The sequence below is a fragment of the Lonchura striata genome, chromosome 1, assembly GCF_050655825.1.
Source record: "Lonchura striata isolate lonStrDom1 chromosome 1, ASM5065582v1, whole genome shotgun sequence".
In the NCBI taxonomy this organism is placed as follows: domain Eukaryota; kingdom Metazoa; phylum Chordata; class Aves; order Passeriformes; family Estrildidae; genus Lonchura; species Lonchura striata.
The window spans coordinates 76007984-76024871 of NC_140703.1; positions in this window are offsets into that span (position 1 = coordinate 76007984).

The window sequence follows — 16888 nt, forward strand, 5'->3', positions numbered from 1 at the left end:
TGCAGCTGGTTTCATTTTGATATTCAAAACAACAAATGATGTTAATTTCTTCAGTAACTTATCCCACTCAAATTCATTTTACAGTTTCATGTTGTGAACAGCAGGAGTATGATCCCTCAGTTAGCACAGGCCAGGAAACAATAGCGTTATTTGAGTGCAAATGGTAATTCCTTTTTTCCATTTTTTTTTTTTCAATTATTTCATTTGGCTTAGATTTGTGGCTAAAGGCAAACAACATTCTATTTTACTTACCCAGAAACTGGCTAATATACTGAAATAATAGTTTTTGAAAATACTTAGTATCCTTTTTTGCTGTAAACAAAAGAGTATATTGACACTAAAGACGTTAATACTTATATTTCACTTCCATTGGAAGTGGACATATTGTAGCCATGCAAACACCCAATGAACTAAGACCTTAAAACTGACAATACATGAATTCATAATATCAGAATATTTTTTATTGTGTCTGTATTTAATTTTAAGTTTCTCACCAATATCAATACATTTGATATCCAATGTGTAGTAGCAATCATTACCAATTTGCTCAGACCTGCCATGGAAATTTCCACCAAAATCTCACCATAATTCATATTTATGAAAACATTTAAGACCAGTCCTTAGATAAGGCTGTCTGATATTATCGATGAGTTGGAGTTAAACAGTTGAGATACAAAACATCACTTTTGTTGTGATCTCCAAAAATATATTATCACAGACACCAAAAACTTCAGACTACAACCATTAAATAAAAAGAGTGATTTTTCTGCAGTCTTGCAGAATTTTAATACTTTAACTGAGATAGTTTTTAGCCTTTGATTGTAATAATGTAATTATTTTCTGATTTCATAGGAGGCAAAAAGAGACCAGTATATTCATAACACAGGCAATGATAATTTTTAAGTTTGTTTGTATTATGTTTATGTAATAATAAGCTGAAATTAGTAAATTCAAAATGTATGGAGCTGCACTGAAGCTCTTTTTACCACATTTCTTGATTGCTGCTGTTGGCAGGAAGGATTATGCTAGTCACTGAAACCTTGGATTGGATTTTATTAGTATTTTATTCAGTAGGATCTTGTTTCGTAGGTGACTACACTGTTAAGAACATCTGGCCTTAAACAGGTCCAAGAGTACATCAGAAAATGTTAAACCACATTTTAGGTCAAAAAAACTGAGCCTTTATAGGTTATGGTACAACTAAGCACCATAGAGCTGCTCACTTACTGCTCTGGTGGGATAGGAAAGAGGATTGGAAAGGTAAAAGTAAGAAAACCCATGGGTTGAAATAAAGACAGTTTAATCACCAAAGCAAAAGCTGCACACAAAAGCAAAACAAAACAAAGAATTCATTAAATACTTCCCATGGGCAAGCAAGTGTTCAGGCATCCCTAGGAGAGCAGGGCTTCATGATGTATAATGCTTACTTGATAAGATAAATGCTGTCACTCTGAGCATTCCCCTTTCTTATTCACCCTGTTTTATAAATAGCACAAAACAATATGGGATATCCCTTTAGTCAGTTGGTGTTGGGATTCATCCCCATACAGTTCACCAATTACTATCATTGGTGCTTGGCAGCAATCATTGATGGTGGATGGGAACTGACTGTCACTGTTAGTTTATTAACTTACTGTAAGTTTTTCATACCTTCTCTCTATGAGTACTCACAACACAAATATTTCCATAATAACAGCTGGAGTTTTTACATACTTGACAAGGAATCAGCCTTTTCTCTGCCTTCTGCACAGCCAGCTGACTTCTACCCACCCTTACCACAACCACCTGACCCTATCTGTCCCCTGCAGCACATACTAATCCTTACTTGTCCCTAGCACAACCACCTAACATGCACCCCTTACAGCAGCACAGCCCACTGTCTCTAACTCTCCCCTCTATCAGCTAATCCACTCTTTTATAACACCCATCCTTATTGGACACAGCTGTGACCTATTAAAGGCAAGGCTGTTCCTACTCTTCAACAATTAGTACAGCTGCAACTCCTCAGGAATGAGTGTGCCTTCAGCACTATCTCTATTCTCCTTCAATCCATCCTCCCACAAGTTGGGGTCGGCTGTCCTGGCTGTGTATCCTTCCAAATTCTGTTGAGCACCACCTGCTCACTGGTGAGAGGCTGTGAGAGGCAAAAAGACCTTGACTCTGTAAAAGCACTGCTCAGCAATAAGCAAAGTGTCTCTCTGTTATAGACTCTATTACCAGCGCAAATCCAAAACACAGCCCTAGAGCAGCTACTATGAAGAAAATTTACTCTTTTTCAGCCAAAACCATCATGGTAAGTAATTTAATTGCTAAGGTGTTCAATAATGCTTTTTTTATATGGCAATTAATAGGCCAAATAAGCTTTAATTATTTTGAACTCATTCAACATATATGTGCTGTGCTATCACTGAAAATAACTTACACATGCATGTTTGAATGTGTTGAGAAATAAAAGATACTTGAACCTGCGAATTACACATCTAGGGCAAGGATCCTTTATACATAGGTATGAATAAAAGTGAGCTTAACACTTCCAAGTATCTAAAAACTCCAGCTATTAGCATGGAAATTTTTGTTTCCAGTACCATGTTTTTTGCTAGCCCAAGGCATCTCAAAATGCACCAGATATTAAATGAAGACACCTATGAGTGTCTTTTATAGTGGTATTTATTTGCAAAGACATAGATATCTAAAGTAATTTCAGTTTTTGTAAGATATTCCCTCTGGCCTTGAGCAGTAGCAAAAGAGGACAATGGGTCATCTCATATATTCTGTGTAATTTCCATTGCCTGGTGTTCTTGTCTCAGATATTCTGGGGCATCTGCCTCTGTTTAAGTAACTTCATAGAACTCTAGATTTCCATTGACAAAGATGAAATTATGAAGGTGGATTTGAACAATGTTCTCTCATTAAAGCCTCACCTATATGCTCCTATATTTAGATACTTACAACCTGGACTTGAACCATGCCATTGAGTCTGGATTTAAAATTATTCCAGTCCATTTTTTTTCATTGATTTGAGCTGTATTTGAAAAACACAATCTAAGAGTAATTCTGAGTCCAGGACTGAATAATTTAGATCCTATTCAGTGGCACCCAGCTCTTCTAAAAGCACATCTTTATGATTTTGGACACTCTTGGCAAGCTAGATGAGTAAGTATGTGAAAGTAGGGTAAAAGCTCTCATATTGGTACCTCTTAAACTCCAGTCATCCAAAGCCACCAAGGGTTAATCTGTGTCACTGTAACAGAAGACAGATACCTGACATTGTGATTCTGTCACAACTCACTATTCCAAAATGATCTTCAAACCTTTTGTGGCCAGTGCCATTTTACATCAAATCCAAAAGCAATCAGCTGTGAGACCATGTAAGTATATTTGCTTTTTGTTAGGAGAAAAGGGAAGAGGGAACAGATCTCCTGATTCCAAAATTAATCACTGTGATAGTAAAAGGTTTCTTAAATCATGGGAATCCGGGGAGTTGAGCTTGGTAGGACCTGGGAAAATGTTAGACTTGTCTTTGTTATATCATGTGAAATTGCGTTGCACCTGCGTAATTATAGTATGATAAATGATATGATTGTTAGATGTAATGCTTGCTTAATAATTATTAATAATTATTATTGATAATTATTGTTTGATCGTAACAAGAATCATGAGAACTATGTTTGGGGGGTTTGGGGGAATCATGAGAAATCAATGCTTGGATGAAATCAATGTATACAATAGAACCATGTAAGTTAAATAATTAATATATAGTTACATAATGATAGAATATAAAATGTGTTAAGCTCGAAACCATGTCAAAGTCAGATTTGGGTCTGAAACTACCAACTTCCAGAGTTCTTCAAATAAAAGCACCTGCATATAATCATATTCTGTGATTATGTGTTCCTGAATGCTAACAACTGGAAATGTAGTAACCTCTGGAGTCCCTTTGGTTCAGAGTATTGGCAGATCCTTTCTCTGTCACATGAGGACCAGTTCAAGTAATCAAGCCAGGCCTTGCTATCCCACCTGACTTTCATCTCACAACATCCATTCTCATAGGACTTACTGGTAAGGTATTTTTAAATTTCATTCATCATTCGCATTTCAGGTAATTTAATTTTTCTCTTCTCCAATGCCATCGTTGTCTGTGTATGAATGTATATGCTCCACAGCGTCTTTGAAGAAGAAATTGCCTTTTAGCCTTTTAGTCTCGATATGATATCACATTTCTTTTCTTTGAAAAATGTAGGGGCATATACTAAGGCAAAGTTAATCCAATTACTGCTGCAACATGCTCATTTTTTCTTTTGTCTACATGCTTCTCCAGAACATTGTGCATCTATTTCAGGCATTTCTAACTTATTGGAATTGCACAATTATTTTTCGTACCAGTCCAAACTAGTCCTTGAATTTGTTACAGGAGGGCAGCTGTGAGGAGTAAATGGATTCTTACATTGTATTACATGTAGTTTTTGCTTTCTGTGATAGAGTTGTTTGTCCTTTGAAGCTTGTTTAAAACAGCTACAGTATTCTTCACCAAAATAATTTACTAAGAATACAAGTAATTTCTATGTTAGAACACCAGAAAGTACATTTGGACATGAATATCTACTTCCTTGAGTCACACATACTAATCAAAATTCATTTTAATGATCTCTAGTTATGAAAATACTATAATTATGTTTAATTCATTTGACACTTTGAGATCATTACTTCAAAAAATTAACTGTGTGTTAGTTAAATGTTTTTTTTTTTTATTATTTCTCTATAGTTAATATTTCCTTATGGTAGGAATGAAAACATTCATTCTTCCCTGCTCTTCAGGAAATTTTTGTGTGTTTTGGGACATTTTTCAGTTATATTATCATGCCTTCTCCACAGTTTCTTTCTATTAAAGTCACCTTGTTCTTCCAATTTATTTAGTACATACTTTTTTACCATGTCAGCTGTTATTAATGACAAGACCAGCTCTAATTTCAGTTCCAAATTTCTAGATGCTTGTCATTTTTGGAAGCAGTTTCTTTTTCCTTGATAAAAGTTTGATATTTGCTCTTAGATGAATGTTCTTAGTACTTTGAGTAAAATCAATATTGCTGTTTTGATCATATGTGTTTCTTACATACATACAGGATACATAATAAATATCTAGATAAATATATGACCAAAGAATCAATATGTATCTAATTTTAATTACTGAAAATAGGCTTTGGCACTTTTTCCTAATGTATCTTTTGTATAGTTCAAGGAAAAGGTCCCTATCAATGTTATTTTAATTATATACATAGCATGATTTCTAAAGCGAACATGTCCAATATTTTTCTTCCTTTTAAATACTTTAAACTATATAACTTTGAATGTAGTAGGAAGATGATTTATAACCAAAAGGTGCATTGTATGAATATAATTTAGTATTGAAAGAATATTTTTCTTTCTTTTTGAATAGTGTGAAATTTTCAACCTGAAAAGGAATATAAGATCACATTAAAAAATAATGAAAAAATATACAACCAAACAAAAATTTTTAAAATTTCTCTGTAAATATTCTATAAAATTTCTCTGTAAATATTCTAAATAGCATTATTTTGAAACGGCCTTTCTGACACAAACTGTGATGTCAGTGTTGCATGTGAACAAAATGGTTAAATGACTGAAATCAAGAGAATATTTCCATCAGGCATAATTATTTCTAGTGGGAATTAAGTTAAAAAGTTTTTTTCCTAATTTTATTATTTGTGAATTAGGCCTTTAACTGAGATAAAAGAGTTGGATTTGTTCCATGAAACTGAAACAGCATAGTTAGACATCAAAAAAACCCATCCAACCTGTTAACCTTTAGCACATTAAGATATAGGTAATGGCATTCAATCTTATTTACAATTAGTTGCCAAAGGTCAGCCTTCATACATGAAGGTCATGTTGAAATAAGGAGCTTAAACTGACATCATAGATTTTTATTTTTTTAATTAATGGCTTTGCAGAGAATAAACCAGGTACTATTTTGTTATTAGTCATATAGAGAAAACTAGCAACATTTTAATAAAGTTTAGCCTTCAATGAATTATGTAAAATAATTCCTTCAGGGAAACTAAAGGCAGAGCTACCAGCCTGTTTTAAAAGTGAATATTTTTTTAATATTCTAGGCTAAGTACATAGGGCAAGAAATCCTAAATCTCAGTAGTGTGTTATTAAAAAACAAAAAAAACCAAAAAAACAACAACAAAAAAAACCCCAAAAAAAACACCAAAAAAAAAAACCCAAGCAAACAAAAACATGATAAGTAGGTGAAACTGTTCAAGTTTATATATATATATATATATATATATATATATATATATATATATATATTCAATCTTTATTTACATACAAAAATTTATAGGAAAATTACCATCATATTTCAAGTCAAGTTTTTTCAGGCATATTTAACTTTGGTGTTCAACTTCAAGAGCTAGTAAAAGTTTTAGTTAGGTTTTTTTTAATAACAGTGCAAAAGTAGACCAACAAATATTTTTGGCTATAGGAAGAAGTATATTCTTGACAAGAACTATTTTGTAGTTAAATTTACTGTTTCACAGTTGTTTATTTTTGTTTTATCAGTAGAGGAAGAAAATCTTTCCTATTGCAAACACTGTTCACTACTAAATAATAGGCAATCTTAACACCTTTGGACATTGTATTCTTGTTTCTTGAGAGATTATCTAATTTGATTAGCTGAATATGAGATTACAACATGTGATACTGCAACTCTTTTTTTTGTTTGTTTTATAATTGTCTAACAGACAAAACCCTTCAGAAAGGAAAATATTGAAAACTTTAAAGCATTTGTGTAGATTGAAATAAATTTGAATGTTAATCAAGTGGATATCAAAACATAGGTTTTTTTTCCTTTTCTTAATACAAGGTCTTTCAATGTCTAAAAATCAGGAATTCAGCTGCTTTGAACTTGAAGTTTTATATTATGTGATGAAGTATCTACAGTGGATTGAATTTGATTGGATGCCACATGCCCACCAAGCACATTTATTACTCCCTCTTCATAAACAGGGTAAGGGGAAAAATACAACAAAAGTCTTATGGATTACAATAATGAATGGAGTGTCTGTAGTGATACTACAAGGAGTAATGGGTAATTAAAAGAGGGGATATTTGTAGAACAGGAACAAATTCTTTACTGTGAGGCGTTGAGACATTCAAACAGGTTGCCCAGAGAGGGTGTTGGATAAGACTGTGTTGGATAAGGCCTTGAGCAACTAGGTCTAGTGGAGGGTGTCCCTGTCACTGGAAAGAATAACTCTTCACCTCAGAAATACAGATCTCAGAATCTCAAAGAAGAAGCAGCATTTGTAATATCTGGCAGATGGAACTTAATCTTACGTAAGAAATAAATTTTAAAATAAATTATGACATATTTTCTTCTTCAGCACTTTCTAACTTACAACACTTGTTTTATGACTTTATATTGTTAGATTATTTTTGTAATTGGATGCAACAGTCTCTATTGTTACAAAGCAGAAACTGTAAATCACAGCAAAACTATTAATGCAATTTCTGGATCAAATGGCAACAATAAATCATCTTCAAAAACATTTTTGTCTCTTCTGTTCTTCAGTTTTCATTAAGGCCATTGAAATATTAAGTACGACCTGTTGCAAGTGAAAGTTGTTTTTTGCCAAGTTTTAACTTTTGAAGGTGATCAAACTTCCCAGAAATGTTAAACTGCTATAGCTGAATTGACTGGTTTTTGAAGATGAATGGAAATCACAGACTTTAGGCACTTAATTAAATTCACTTTTGCTTAGATCTGGAATATGACAGAAAATTTTAATTTGCAGTTTCTTTATTTTATCATTAGATTAGAAGGTAAAATAGAACCTTTTGAGTTTTCCATGGTAAATCCTAAACAGTGGTATAATGATGAATGTACTGTGCTTTCTCATGAACAAATTGATCATCACAGACTTTGATTCAAAGAAGGCTTGGCTTGGAAGGTAATTTAAAGATCATCCACTTCCACCACCTCTGCCATGAGTGGGGAGACTTATACTAGACTAAGTTACACAAAGCCCCACCCAACCTGGTCTTGAACACCTCCAGGGATGGGGCATCCACAACTTCTTTGTGCAACCTGTTCCACTGCCTCACCACCATCACCATAATTAATTTCTTCCTTATACCTAATCTAAACAACCTTCTTTCAGTTTGGAGCTCTTCCCCCTTGTGGTTTCACCACATTGTCTTGTAAAAATTCCCTCCCCAGCCTTATTTAAGTCCATTTTAGGTACTTCTCCTCTCCAGCCTGAATGACTTTCTTATAGTTTAGGGGCTTCCAACCTGTGATCAAATTTGTGGCCCTCTTCTGGACTCATTGTAACAGGTCAAAGCCTAGCTTATATTAGGGTCTCAAGAGGTGGATGCAGTGTTCCATTATGTAATTCCTATTTTGGAGAAGTTTAAGCAACATCTTGTAGTAAAAGACGTTCAGTGTATGGTGGTTCTTACTATGAACCAAACACTTAGGAAGGGAATGCCCATAGTGCAATTATGACAATAGGATGATTTTTCTGAACGTAATTGGATTTTCAGTCAGTGCATTGATTTCAGTTGGGAGAAGACCTGAAAAGTGCAGTAAGAGTGACATATCACTGGTAAGAGTTAACAAAAAAGAAGTGTTGATGAAGGGGATTTTGGTACTTGTTTGAGATTTTTACTTGACTTTATGGAAATTGGAGACAAAAACAAACAAAAATGTGTTTGAATATTTTGTATCGTATATTTAAATTCATTGGAAGAAATCCTCTGACATAATTAGTACAGAGAGGGAATGGTAATTTTGAAGCTGTCTTTTTGCTTATTCCTACTCTGAGAAATTGCCATAGTTGTATTCATGTTGAAGAAGAGAGGTTTTGGTCATCATAAATACTTGAAAAACTCTTCATGGTAACTTCCTGCATTTTCAAAACACATTTTAGTTTTCAGTTACTTTGCAAATATCTAGGCAGCTAGGCTAAATGTCTTAAAGCACTTAAAAGTGTCTTAAATTACTTGTTAAAATTGTAATTCATTAATTTTCTCTGATGGTAATATGCTTTTAGTTTGTCATTGGTATATAAAAATTTTGAGAGCCTAACACTTAAAATGGGAACTTAAATTACATCCTTCCTGTATAAATATATATTGTTAAATTATGTTTTCATTTGTCAAGTATTTGTCAAATTTTTAATTGTTAATAGCTAATACATTTTCTTATCATATCTGTTAACCAGCTATTGCAAACTAGAAATTTAGTAAATTCTTCATTTTTTCAGAGAGTGATGAGTCTCATCCAAGACATGAGGTGTTCTAGAATTTAGTAATTACCACCCCTTCTCTAATTATTTAGGGATCTATAGAATATTCTAAAAGAAATTGTCCTCCCTTATATTCCAAAGGAGAGAAAATAATACCTAGATAATTGACATACTTTTCCATTACTGTCAGAGACTTTACAGAAAATTGAACAGGTGAAATAATTCATAATTACAGGTCAAAAGCTATATCATATCCAAGGTCTCTAACTGCCTCAGACAATCCCATTTCATTTTCAGGTTTCATCCCAGTTTTTTTTCTGATTTTACAAAAATAGCAGTATCCCTGTAGTTAGGTTTTTCTTGGATGATATTTTAATGCACTTTCATTCTAAAGTATGACATGAAAAATGGCATCAAAGATTAGATGTCAAATTTCTCTTAGTGGTTACACAAAATATAGTCTCATTCCAGTTCTATTTAAATCAATCAATAATAGATCATGAATCAGCAAATACAGAGATACATATTTTTCATTTTTGTTTTCCTATCTCCAAATTAAATATTTGGTCCAGTGTTACTTTCTACTCTTCTTAATTCATCTCAAATTGGTTTTGCTCATATTTTACTTATGTTTCCACTCTTAAAATATTCTGATCTCCTGATTTAAAGAGTTGATTTGCAGCATCCTTTATGTCAGTTATTGAATGTAAGTTTACATAGAATCAGAAATGGAAGATTCATAAACTCAAATGAGCAGACAATGGTCTGGATTTTAGTCAAATCACTATCCTATTAGAGAAAAATTGGCTGCTGCTCCCATAGTGCTGAATCCATTGACATCAATGCTCAGTATAATCTATGTGTCTTAAGTAGAGGTCAGTCTCTCAAAGGAAGATAAGTGGTTCTTTCTTCCAAATGGCACATCTGGGAGTGTTTGGACACCCAGAGTATGCTGCTTTCTAGGACTTAAAGATCAAATTGGAGGTAACTAGAAAATGTAACTGACTTTTCCTGTAGGCAGTGCTTGAATTGCTGGTTGAGGCTGAGATAAATTTTGGGTTGGTTAGCAACCATCTTAGCAGACAAGACTTGGCTAATTGTTAGCACTTCACTTTCAAATCTAAGACACTAGTGCACTAATCTGGTCTGTGAGGCCTTCTGCTCTGTGCTGGTGAGGTCACACCCAGCTTCACAGAGAGGATTAAGTGAAGGCTGAGGGTGCTGGTACTGTTTAATGCAGAGGAGGTTTGGAGGAGGGAGATCTCATTAATGTATATAAATACAGAATTGTGTTTGTTAAGGGTCTGGACAATGACAGCAAGTTTGCAGATGACACTAAACTGTGATGAGTGGCTGAATATGATTCCTGAAAAATTCAGAAGAGTCACAAACTTTGGTATATTTGCTTTCACATATCTTTAGGAACTTTGCTAGTAAGATCCATGCCTTGATAGTCACAGGGACCATATGTGATATAGGAACCCCAGCAAAGATTTCTGTTCACTGACAAAAAGTTTACATGGCTTAGACAATGCTATTGGTGAAGGATTTGTTTATCTGTTAAAGCATAATCTTTATTGCAAGGCTGGTATTGTGCCAACACTAATTGCGGTGGTGTGTTTTTCTTTCATTTGATATTTGTTTAATATCTGTTTCCCCCCCCCCAACCCCCCTTTCCCTGCCCCTTTCCCTGGAACCTTCCCTGTCATTCATTCTAGCCCCCTCCTCAGCTTCCAGATGTTAGTTCTGCCCTAAACTCCTCCCCTGCTATTCCCTCATTGGTTACTGTTCCTACACCCGTCCTCCTGAGTTCTGTATAAAACCTTTGCCCCCCCGCCCGCCGGGGTCTTGGGGCTCATGGAATAAAACCATCTCGTTCCCCCCCAAGTCCCGTGTCGCCTTCGTCTGTCCCCGCGCCACGAACTGAACTGCAGAGCTTGCGGGGGAAAGTGGCCGCCCGTTCTCTTCCCTCACCGCCCAGCACGGCACGGCTCGGAGTGCCGCGGCGAGGAGCGCATGCCGCGCCACAACATATGGTAGCAGAGGATGGTTCCCTCCTTCGTCTTGTAAAAAAAACGGGCAGATTCGTGGGGGCGCCCGCCTCACAGAAGAAGAAGGAGGGAAGAGGAACATCTACGGCCGTAAAAGCTCTGCCGGATGCTATGAGGAGCTGAGCGCCGAGCGAAAAACTGACGCTCCGGGACCCTCTTTGTTCTCGCCATCTTCCCGCCCGGGAGCAGCCGCGCTGCACGGGCAGCCGGGCTGCAGAGCTTTTTGGCGGGCAGACTTACCCGAGGACACAGAGAGCGGTTTTGGCAGCGGCTCGGGGGAGCCTGAAGAGGGACTGACCGAGAAGAGGTTCATTCCTCGGTCAGCATCTGCAGCGAGACCACCGGAGGCTGATAGTGGCCGAAACCAAGGCTTCGGGGACGAGTCTTGGTTTAACGGGAACACCCAGGCTTCCGGAAGGGCCAAACCGAAAGAGAAGGAACATCCCCAGTTTTTAGCGCGACTTTTCCATCGAGTCGAAGAGAAGATTCAAGCCATCTCCGTCCGAGCCTGCAAGGTAAGGTAGGCTACACGGGGTGGGGATCGCCCCGACGGGCGGCTGGGTCTGCCACTTTTTTTTTTCTCGCGTTTTAACCCCCGTCTGCGCCCAGACTGGGGCTGTAGCCGTGCATGTCCCTGGCAAGCGGGTGGGTTTTCTTTTTCTGGGGGAAGCTAGCACTGAGTGCTATCCTTCGCCTAGTCTTCTGTGGGGACCTAGATTAGATCGCTTTTTCTTCTCCTCGAAAAAGTTGTCTTCTCTATCCTCCCCTCCCCATTCTGGGCTGGACGGAGGGGGTAGAAAAGACACCAGTAGGGATCAGCTAAGAGGGCGACACGTTAGCTATAGGAGAGTTGTTAAAAGGGGCCCTTTACACCCACGCATTGCGCCGACATCCAGCTGCGTCGGGCGGCCCCCCCCCCCCCCTATAAATTTCCCCTTTTTGCTTCTGTGAAGCTCCCTATGCCCCCATCCCCTCAGACTTTCCTAAAACCCTTTCCTATCCTCCCTTGGAGATTGCTGTGGCCGAGCCGCCCCAAGTGCCCTGCCGGACACTGCTCAGGCCAAGTGCAGTGTATCTGACACCCCCTCCCAAGATGGCGCTGGCCACGCCGCTCGGGACCCATTTCCCGCCTTGACCCTTCTTTTCCGCCCCTGGCTTCCCGCCAGTCCCATTTCTCCCCCAATAGCCCTGCACCATCCCTGCACGAGGCTAGTCCCTATTGTGGGGAGGCGGGGTTGGATATTCCCCAATCCTTCTTCTGGCTCTTCCTCCGGGGGGAAGGTCGGGAGGGATCTTCTTCTGAGGAAATGGAGCCGAAACCCGGGACTGAGGATCCGTCATTTTGTCTTCCCCCTAAAATGGCGGTGCCCCGGTCCACCCCTTACCGATACCCCCTGTTAATCATGGCAATCACTAATTAAGTGATTGTCTGATTCCCCTATCCTATTCCTTAATGTACCCTACCCAATACTCCTTTTTATTTAACTACAAATTCCTCTTTTTGCTTTTAATTATTTTTTGAATAATCTATTTGTTGAGTTATATTTTATAGAAAGAAATATCATCCCAGTTAATTAATACTCAAGATATTATGCCCACCTCGCAAACAAACATTCAAATTGAACAAACCACATCGCTATCCGCTGACTCTGCTTTAAGACAAGCGCCGTTATCCACTGACTCTGCTTTAAGATAAGCGCCGTTATCCGCTGACTCTGCTTTAAGAATTTAAGAAGCTGAACATCGCAAACGCCGTAACGAAGCAAGTTTTAAATCAGATGAAGTCACAAATCCTGCTGTGCTTTGTACCCTTAATTTGGACTTTCGTTTAGGACAATTTTATATATTCCAGATGAAGTTTTTATATGTTTCATATGTTATAATCACAATTAGTTTATCATTTTTTGATGTCTTTCAACTTATGTTTTTTTAATAATATGTAATGTTACAATTTAATTCAATATTAAGTTGTTTTGTTATAATTATAATTAATTCAGTCTTTTCTAATATTTTTTGACTTAAAGGCTATGTTTTTAACCATTATTGCTACAGGAATCGCATAACTAATATATCGCTTCAGGCTTGCTGCATTGCTGCGAAGTTTAAAAATTTATTAGTTATATTTAGTTGATCTTTTATTATATTTAATTCCAATAATTCCATTTAATTATTTTATTCAAATTAGATAGTTGTAATTTTAATCATTCTAATTAAATTTTTTAGTTTAATTTCTGTCAATTATTTCATTCTATTTCAATTATTTACATTATTTACATTATTTTAGATTGTTACTCAGAGCAGCAAAACAGCAAGTTTTGTACAGTCTTGTGTCTAATTTAGGCTGTTACTACACTTCCTGCCCTATAAATGCAATAATGTGTCTTTCATGTCCTTTAAGTAATTTACAATGTTATCATATGATTTTATATTATTTACATGTTTTATTAATTTGCTTAAACCACAAAATTCTCCTTCTTTTTGTAAAAGAAAAGAGGGAGATGCGGTGGTGTGTTTTTCTTTCATTTGATATTTGTTTAATATCTGTTTCCCCCCCCCCAACCCCCCTTTCCCTGCCCCTTTCCCTAGAACCTTCCCTGTCATTCATTCTAGCCCCCTCCTCAGCTTCCAGATGTTAGTTCTGCCCTAAACTCCTCCCCTGCTATTCCCTCATTGGTTACTGTTCCTACACCCGTCCTCCTGAGTTCTGTATAAAACCTTTGCCCCCCCGCCCGCCGGGGTCTTGGGGCTCATGGAATAAAACCATCTCGTTCCCCCCCAAGTCCCGTGTCGCCTTCGTCTGTCCCCGCGCCACGAACCGAACTGCAGAGCTTGCGGGGGAAAGCGGCCGCCCGTTCTCTTCCCTCACCGCCCAGCCTGGCACGGCTCGGAGTGCCGCGGCGAGGAGCGCATGCCGCGCCACAACAACTAATCATCTTAAACATGTGCATGTTCAAGATGAAATTGAAAAGTATCTCAGAAATAGAAAATAAACAGTTCAGAGTAGAAAATAAGAGCCTTTAATAGCACAACAGCTCATATATTAATGACTGGTTATTTGCAGAGCTGGAATGCAAAATCACTTTCAAAGAAATAAAACTCCTGATAGAGCTGTAAACTGTAATGTAATTTTATGTTTAATAAACACCCATAATCGAGGTAAGAGAGGGAAATGACTTATGATGTGAGCCATTCAGAACACGGGAAACTCTACAAACCATATTTGTTCAACCCTAGCCACTTGTATCTAACAGAAAAGATTTGATAGTAAAAACTATTGAAGTACCAAGACTGATATCAACAGTTGAGCATATGCTAGGATGCATTTATCATTATTTAACTTGTAATCTTTTGTTTCCCACTGTTAGCTAATTTCTGACCTTCTCTCTGGTTAAATTACCCTTTTTATCTTTTTGTTAAGATTGTCTAGCTGTCTAGACAACAAGATGCATCTAGATGAAACAAATATAGAAAAACATTGACTCCCAGCTATGATCAAAGTCAAGTCCTGTTTTGAGGAATATTAAATGGCACATTTCATGATAGATTTCGAAAAACACACGTCTGCCAAGGTGAAAAGATAGTGAACTTACATCTCCTTTTTGTAAGGAATATCCCTGATTTCTGAAGGAACCAGTTTGTCAGCCTTTTTTGGAGTAGCATATGTTGATTAATCAATTATGGAGTAACATAAATTTATTAAATATTTTTAGGCAAATAATTCAAACTGATTAAACTAATTTTCTAATGAAAAAAGCTAGCCTTAATTCCCCAAAAGCAAAGACTCAGACAAAAAAAGTGGTTTTCTTTTCTTTTGTTCTTCATGTCATCTGTGTTTCCAACACAAATCTAATAGCAAAAGATATTAAAGGAAATCTTAGCATACTTAGATGGTCAGAACTCAGGATGTGATACTCAAAATTGTTTATGACACTAGAACTTCATAATTGTCATGAAAAGTCCTCAAAATAACTTGCTTAGTTTAACATAGTAGGCAAAAATAGAAAAATAACAATTAACCCAATCTATCTCTGTACTACAGCACTGAGCTACTCTTCAGTATGCCATAAATATGTACTTGTACATCAATGTCAGTAAGTTGCATCATTACCAGATATTTTTAATCTGGCTCACTGAGTTGGGTTACTGAAGCATATGACCAGAAATATTTTCATCAGATTTACTCCCATATGCCACTTCAGTCTACAAGCACGTCACATAGTTTCTGGGTATGTTGTCCATCTTTGCTAAAATTTTATCCATGTGTCTAGTGGCATTGCACACAAAAGTGAAATGTTCTACAAATGTTCATCCTGGCTTAATGTACTACAAAACCATACTAAATTATCAAAACACTAGCGCTTCCTGAACGTTACAAAAACTAATTAATTATACTTCATAGAGTATTTTTATTTCTTAAAAGTGATCATTATTCCTGTCTTCTCCTACTTAAGGACTCCCTTACAAAATACTCAATTATTTCAGTTAAAACTTAAGGTAAAATCCCACTTGAAATTATAATAACTTGTGAGTTTAATTAATAAAAACCAATATAATTTGTATGGAATATAAGAATTAGGAGAGAAACTAAACTGCAAATGATGGGTTTAGCCTCCACCAGTATTTCTGTATTAGTATGCTAAGACTTTAAAAATAATATACTCATGTCTTACATGAATTTAACAATATAAAACATTTACACAAGGGAAATTAATAAATATTTACTTATCTGTCATCCGACAAGATAACGGAGACGAACAATTAATTAGCTGCTTTACTTAATAATACAGTGCATTTTTCAGAGGAAGAGGAATCACAATGTCACAGTAAAAGCCCTCTAGTTTGTCTTCAGACAAACAGATATATAGACGGGGTGAATGAAGTTAGACTTGAAACAAACAAGTTTCTAGAAATTTCTGCAGTGATATTCAAGAATAATCTTTAAATTTGATATTGACAAGTACTGGCCTTCAGTAAACCTATGTCAGATATTTTTAATATGATAGCACAGAGAACAGGGACTCTCTGAGTTCTGTGCTTATATGAATAACACTCCTGTTTCAAATATATTTCCTGAAGAACTCTTGAGAATTGTCTAAGCATTATGTCTGAGGTTTTCACTAGCAGAAAAGGACAATTATGTTCCCATGAAGAAATTAAGATTTGTTTATGTATGTTAGTTTTAGACCTAGTGCAAAGATGAGAAGACAAAACAATGTAATGTTATAACTTCTTAGAGTTACAACTACAATTAAAAAGAAGAAATAGTTGAAATTTGTTAAAGACTAGGATTTGCTTCTGACTTCATCCCTTAATTTAAGTCTAGCAAACTGAGAAAAGGACAGACTCATAGATGAGGTTTGTTCTTCCAAACACACATGAACTTTTCCAAGGGGGAAAAAGCTGATTTTTCAGGCACAGTTCCTTTGACTAAGTGTATATTTTTGGGAGGGTGGGGACATAAATAAATAAATATTAAAAGAAATAATATTTTTTTCTCAGCATGCTACAATCCATTTCATCAAATCCCTGAACAGCTGCCATGCATTCCCATTAGGACCTTTC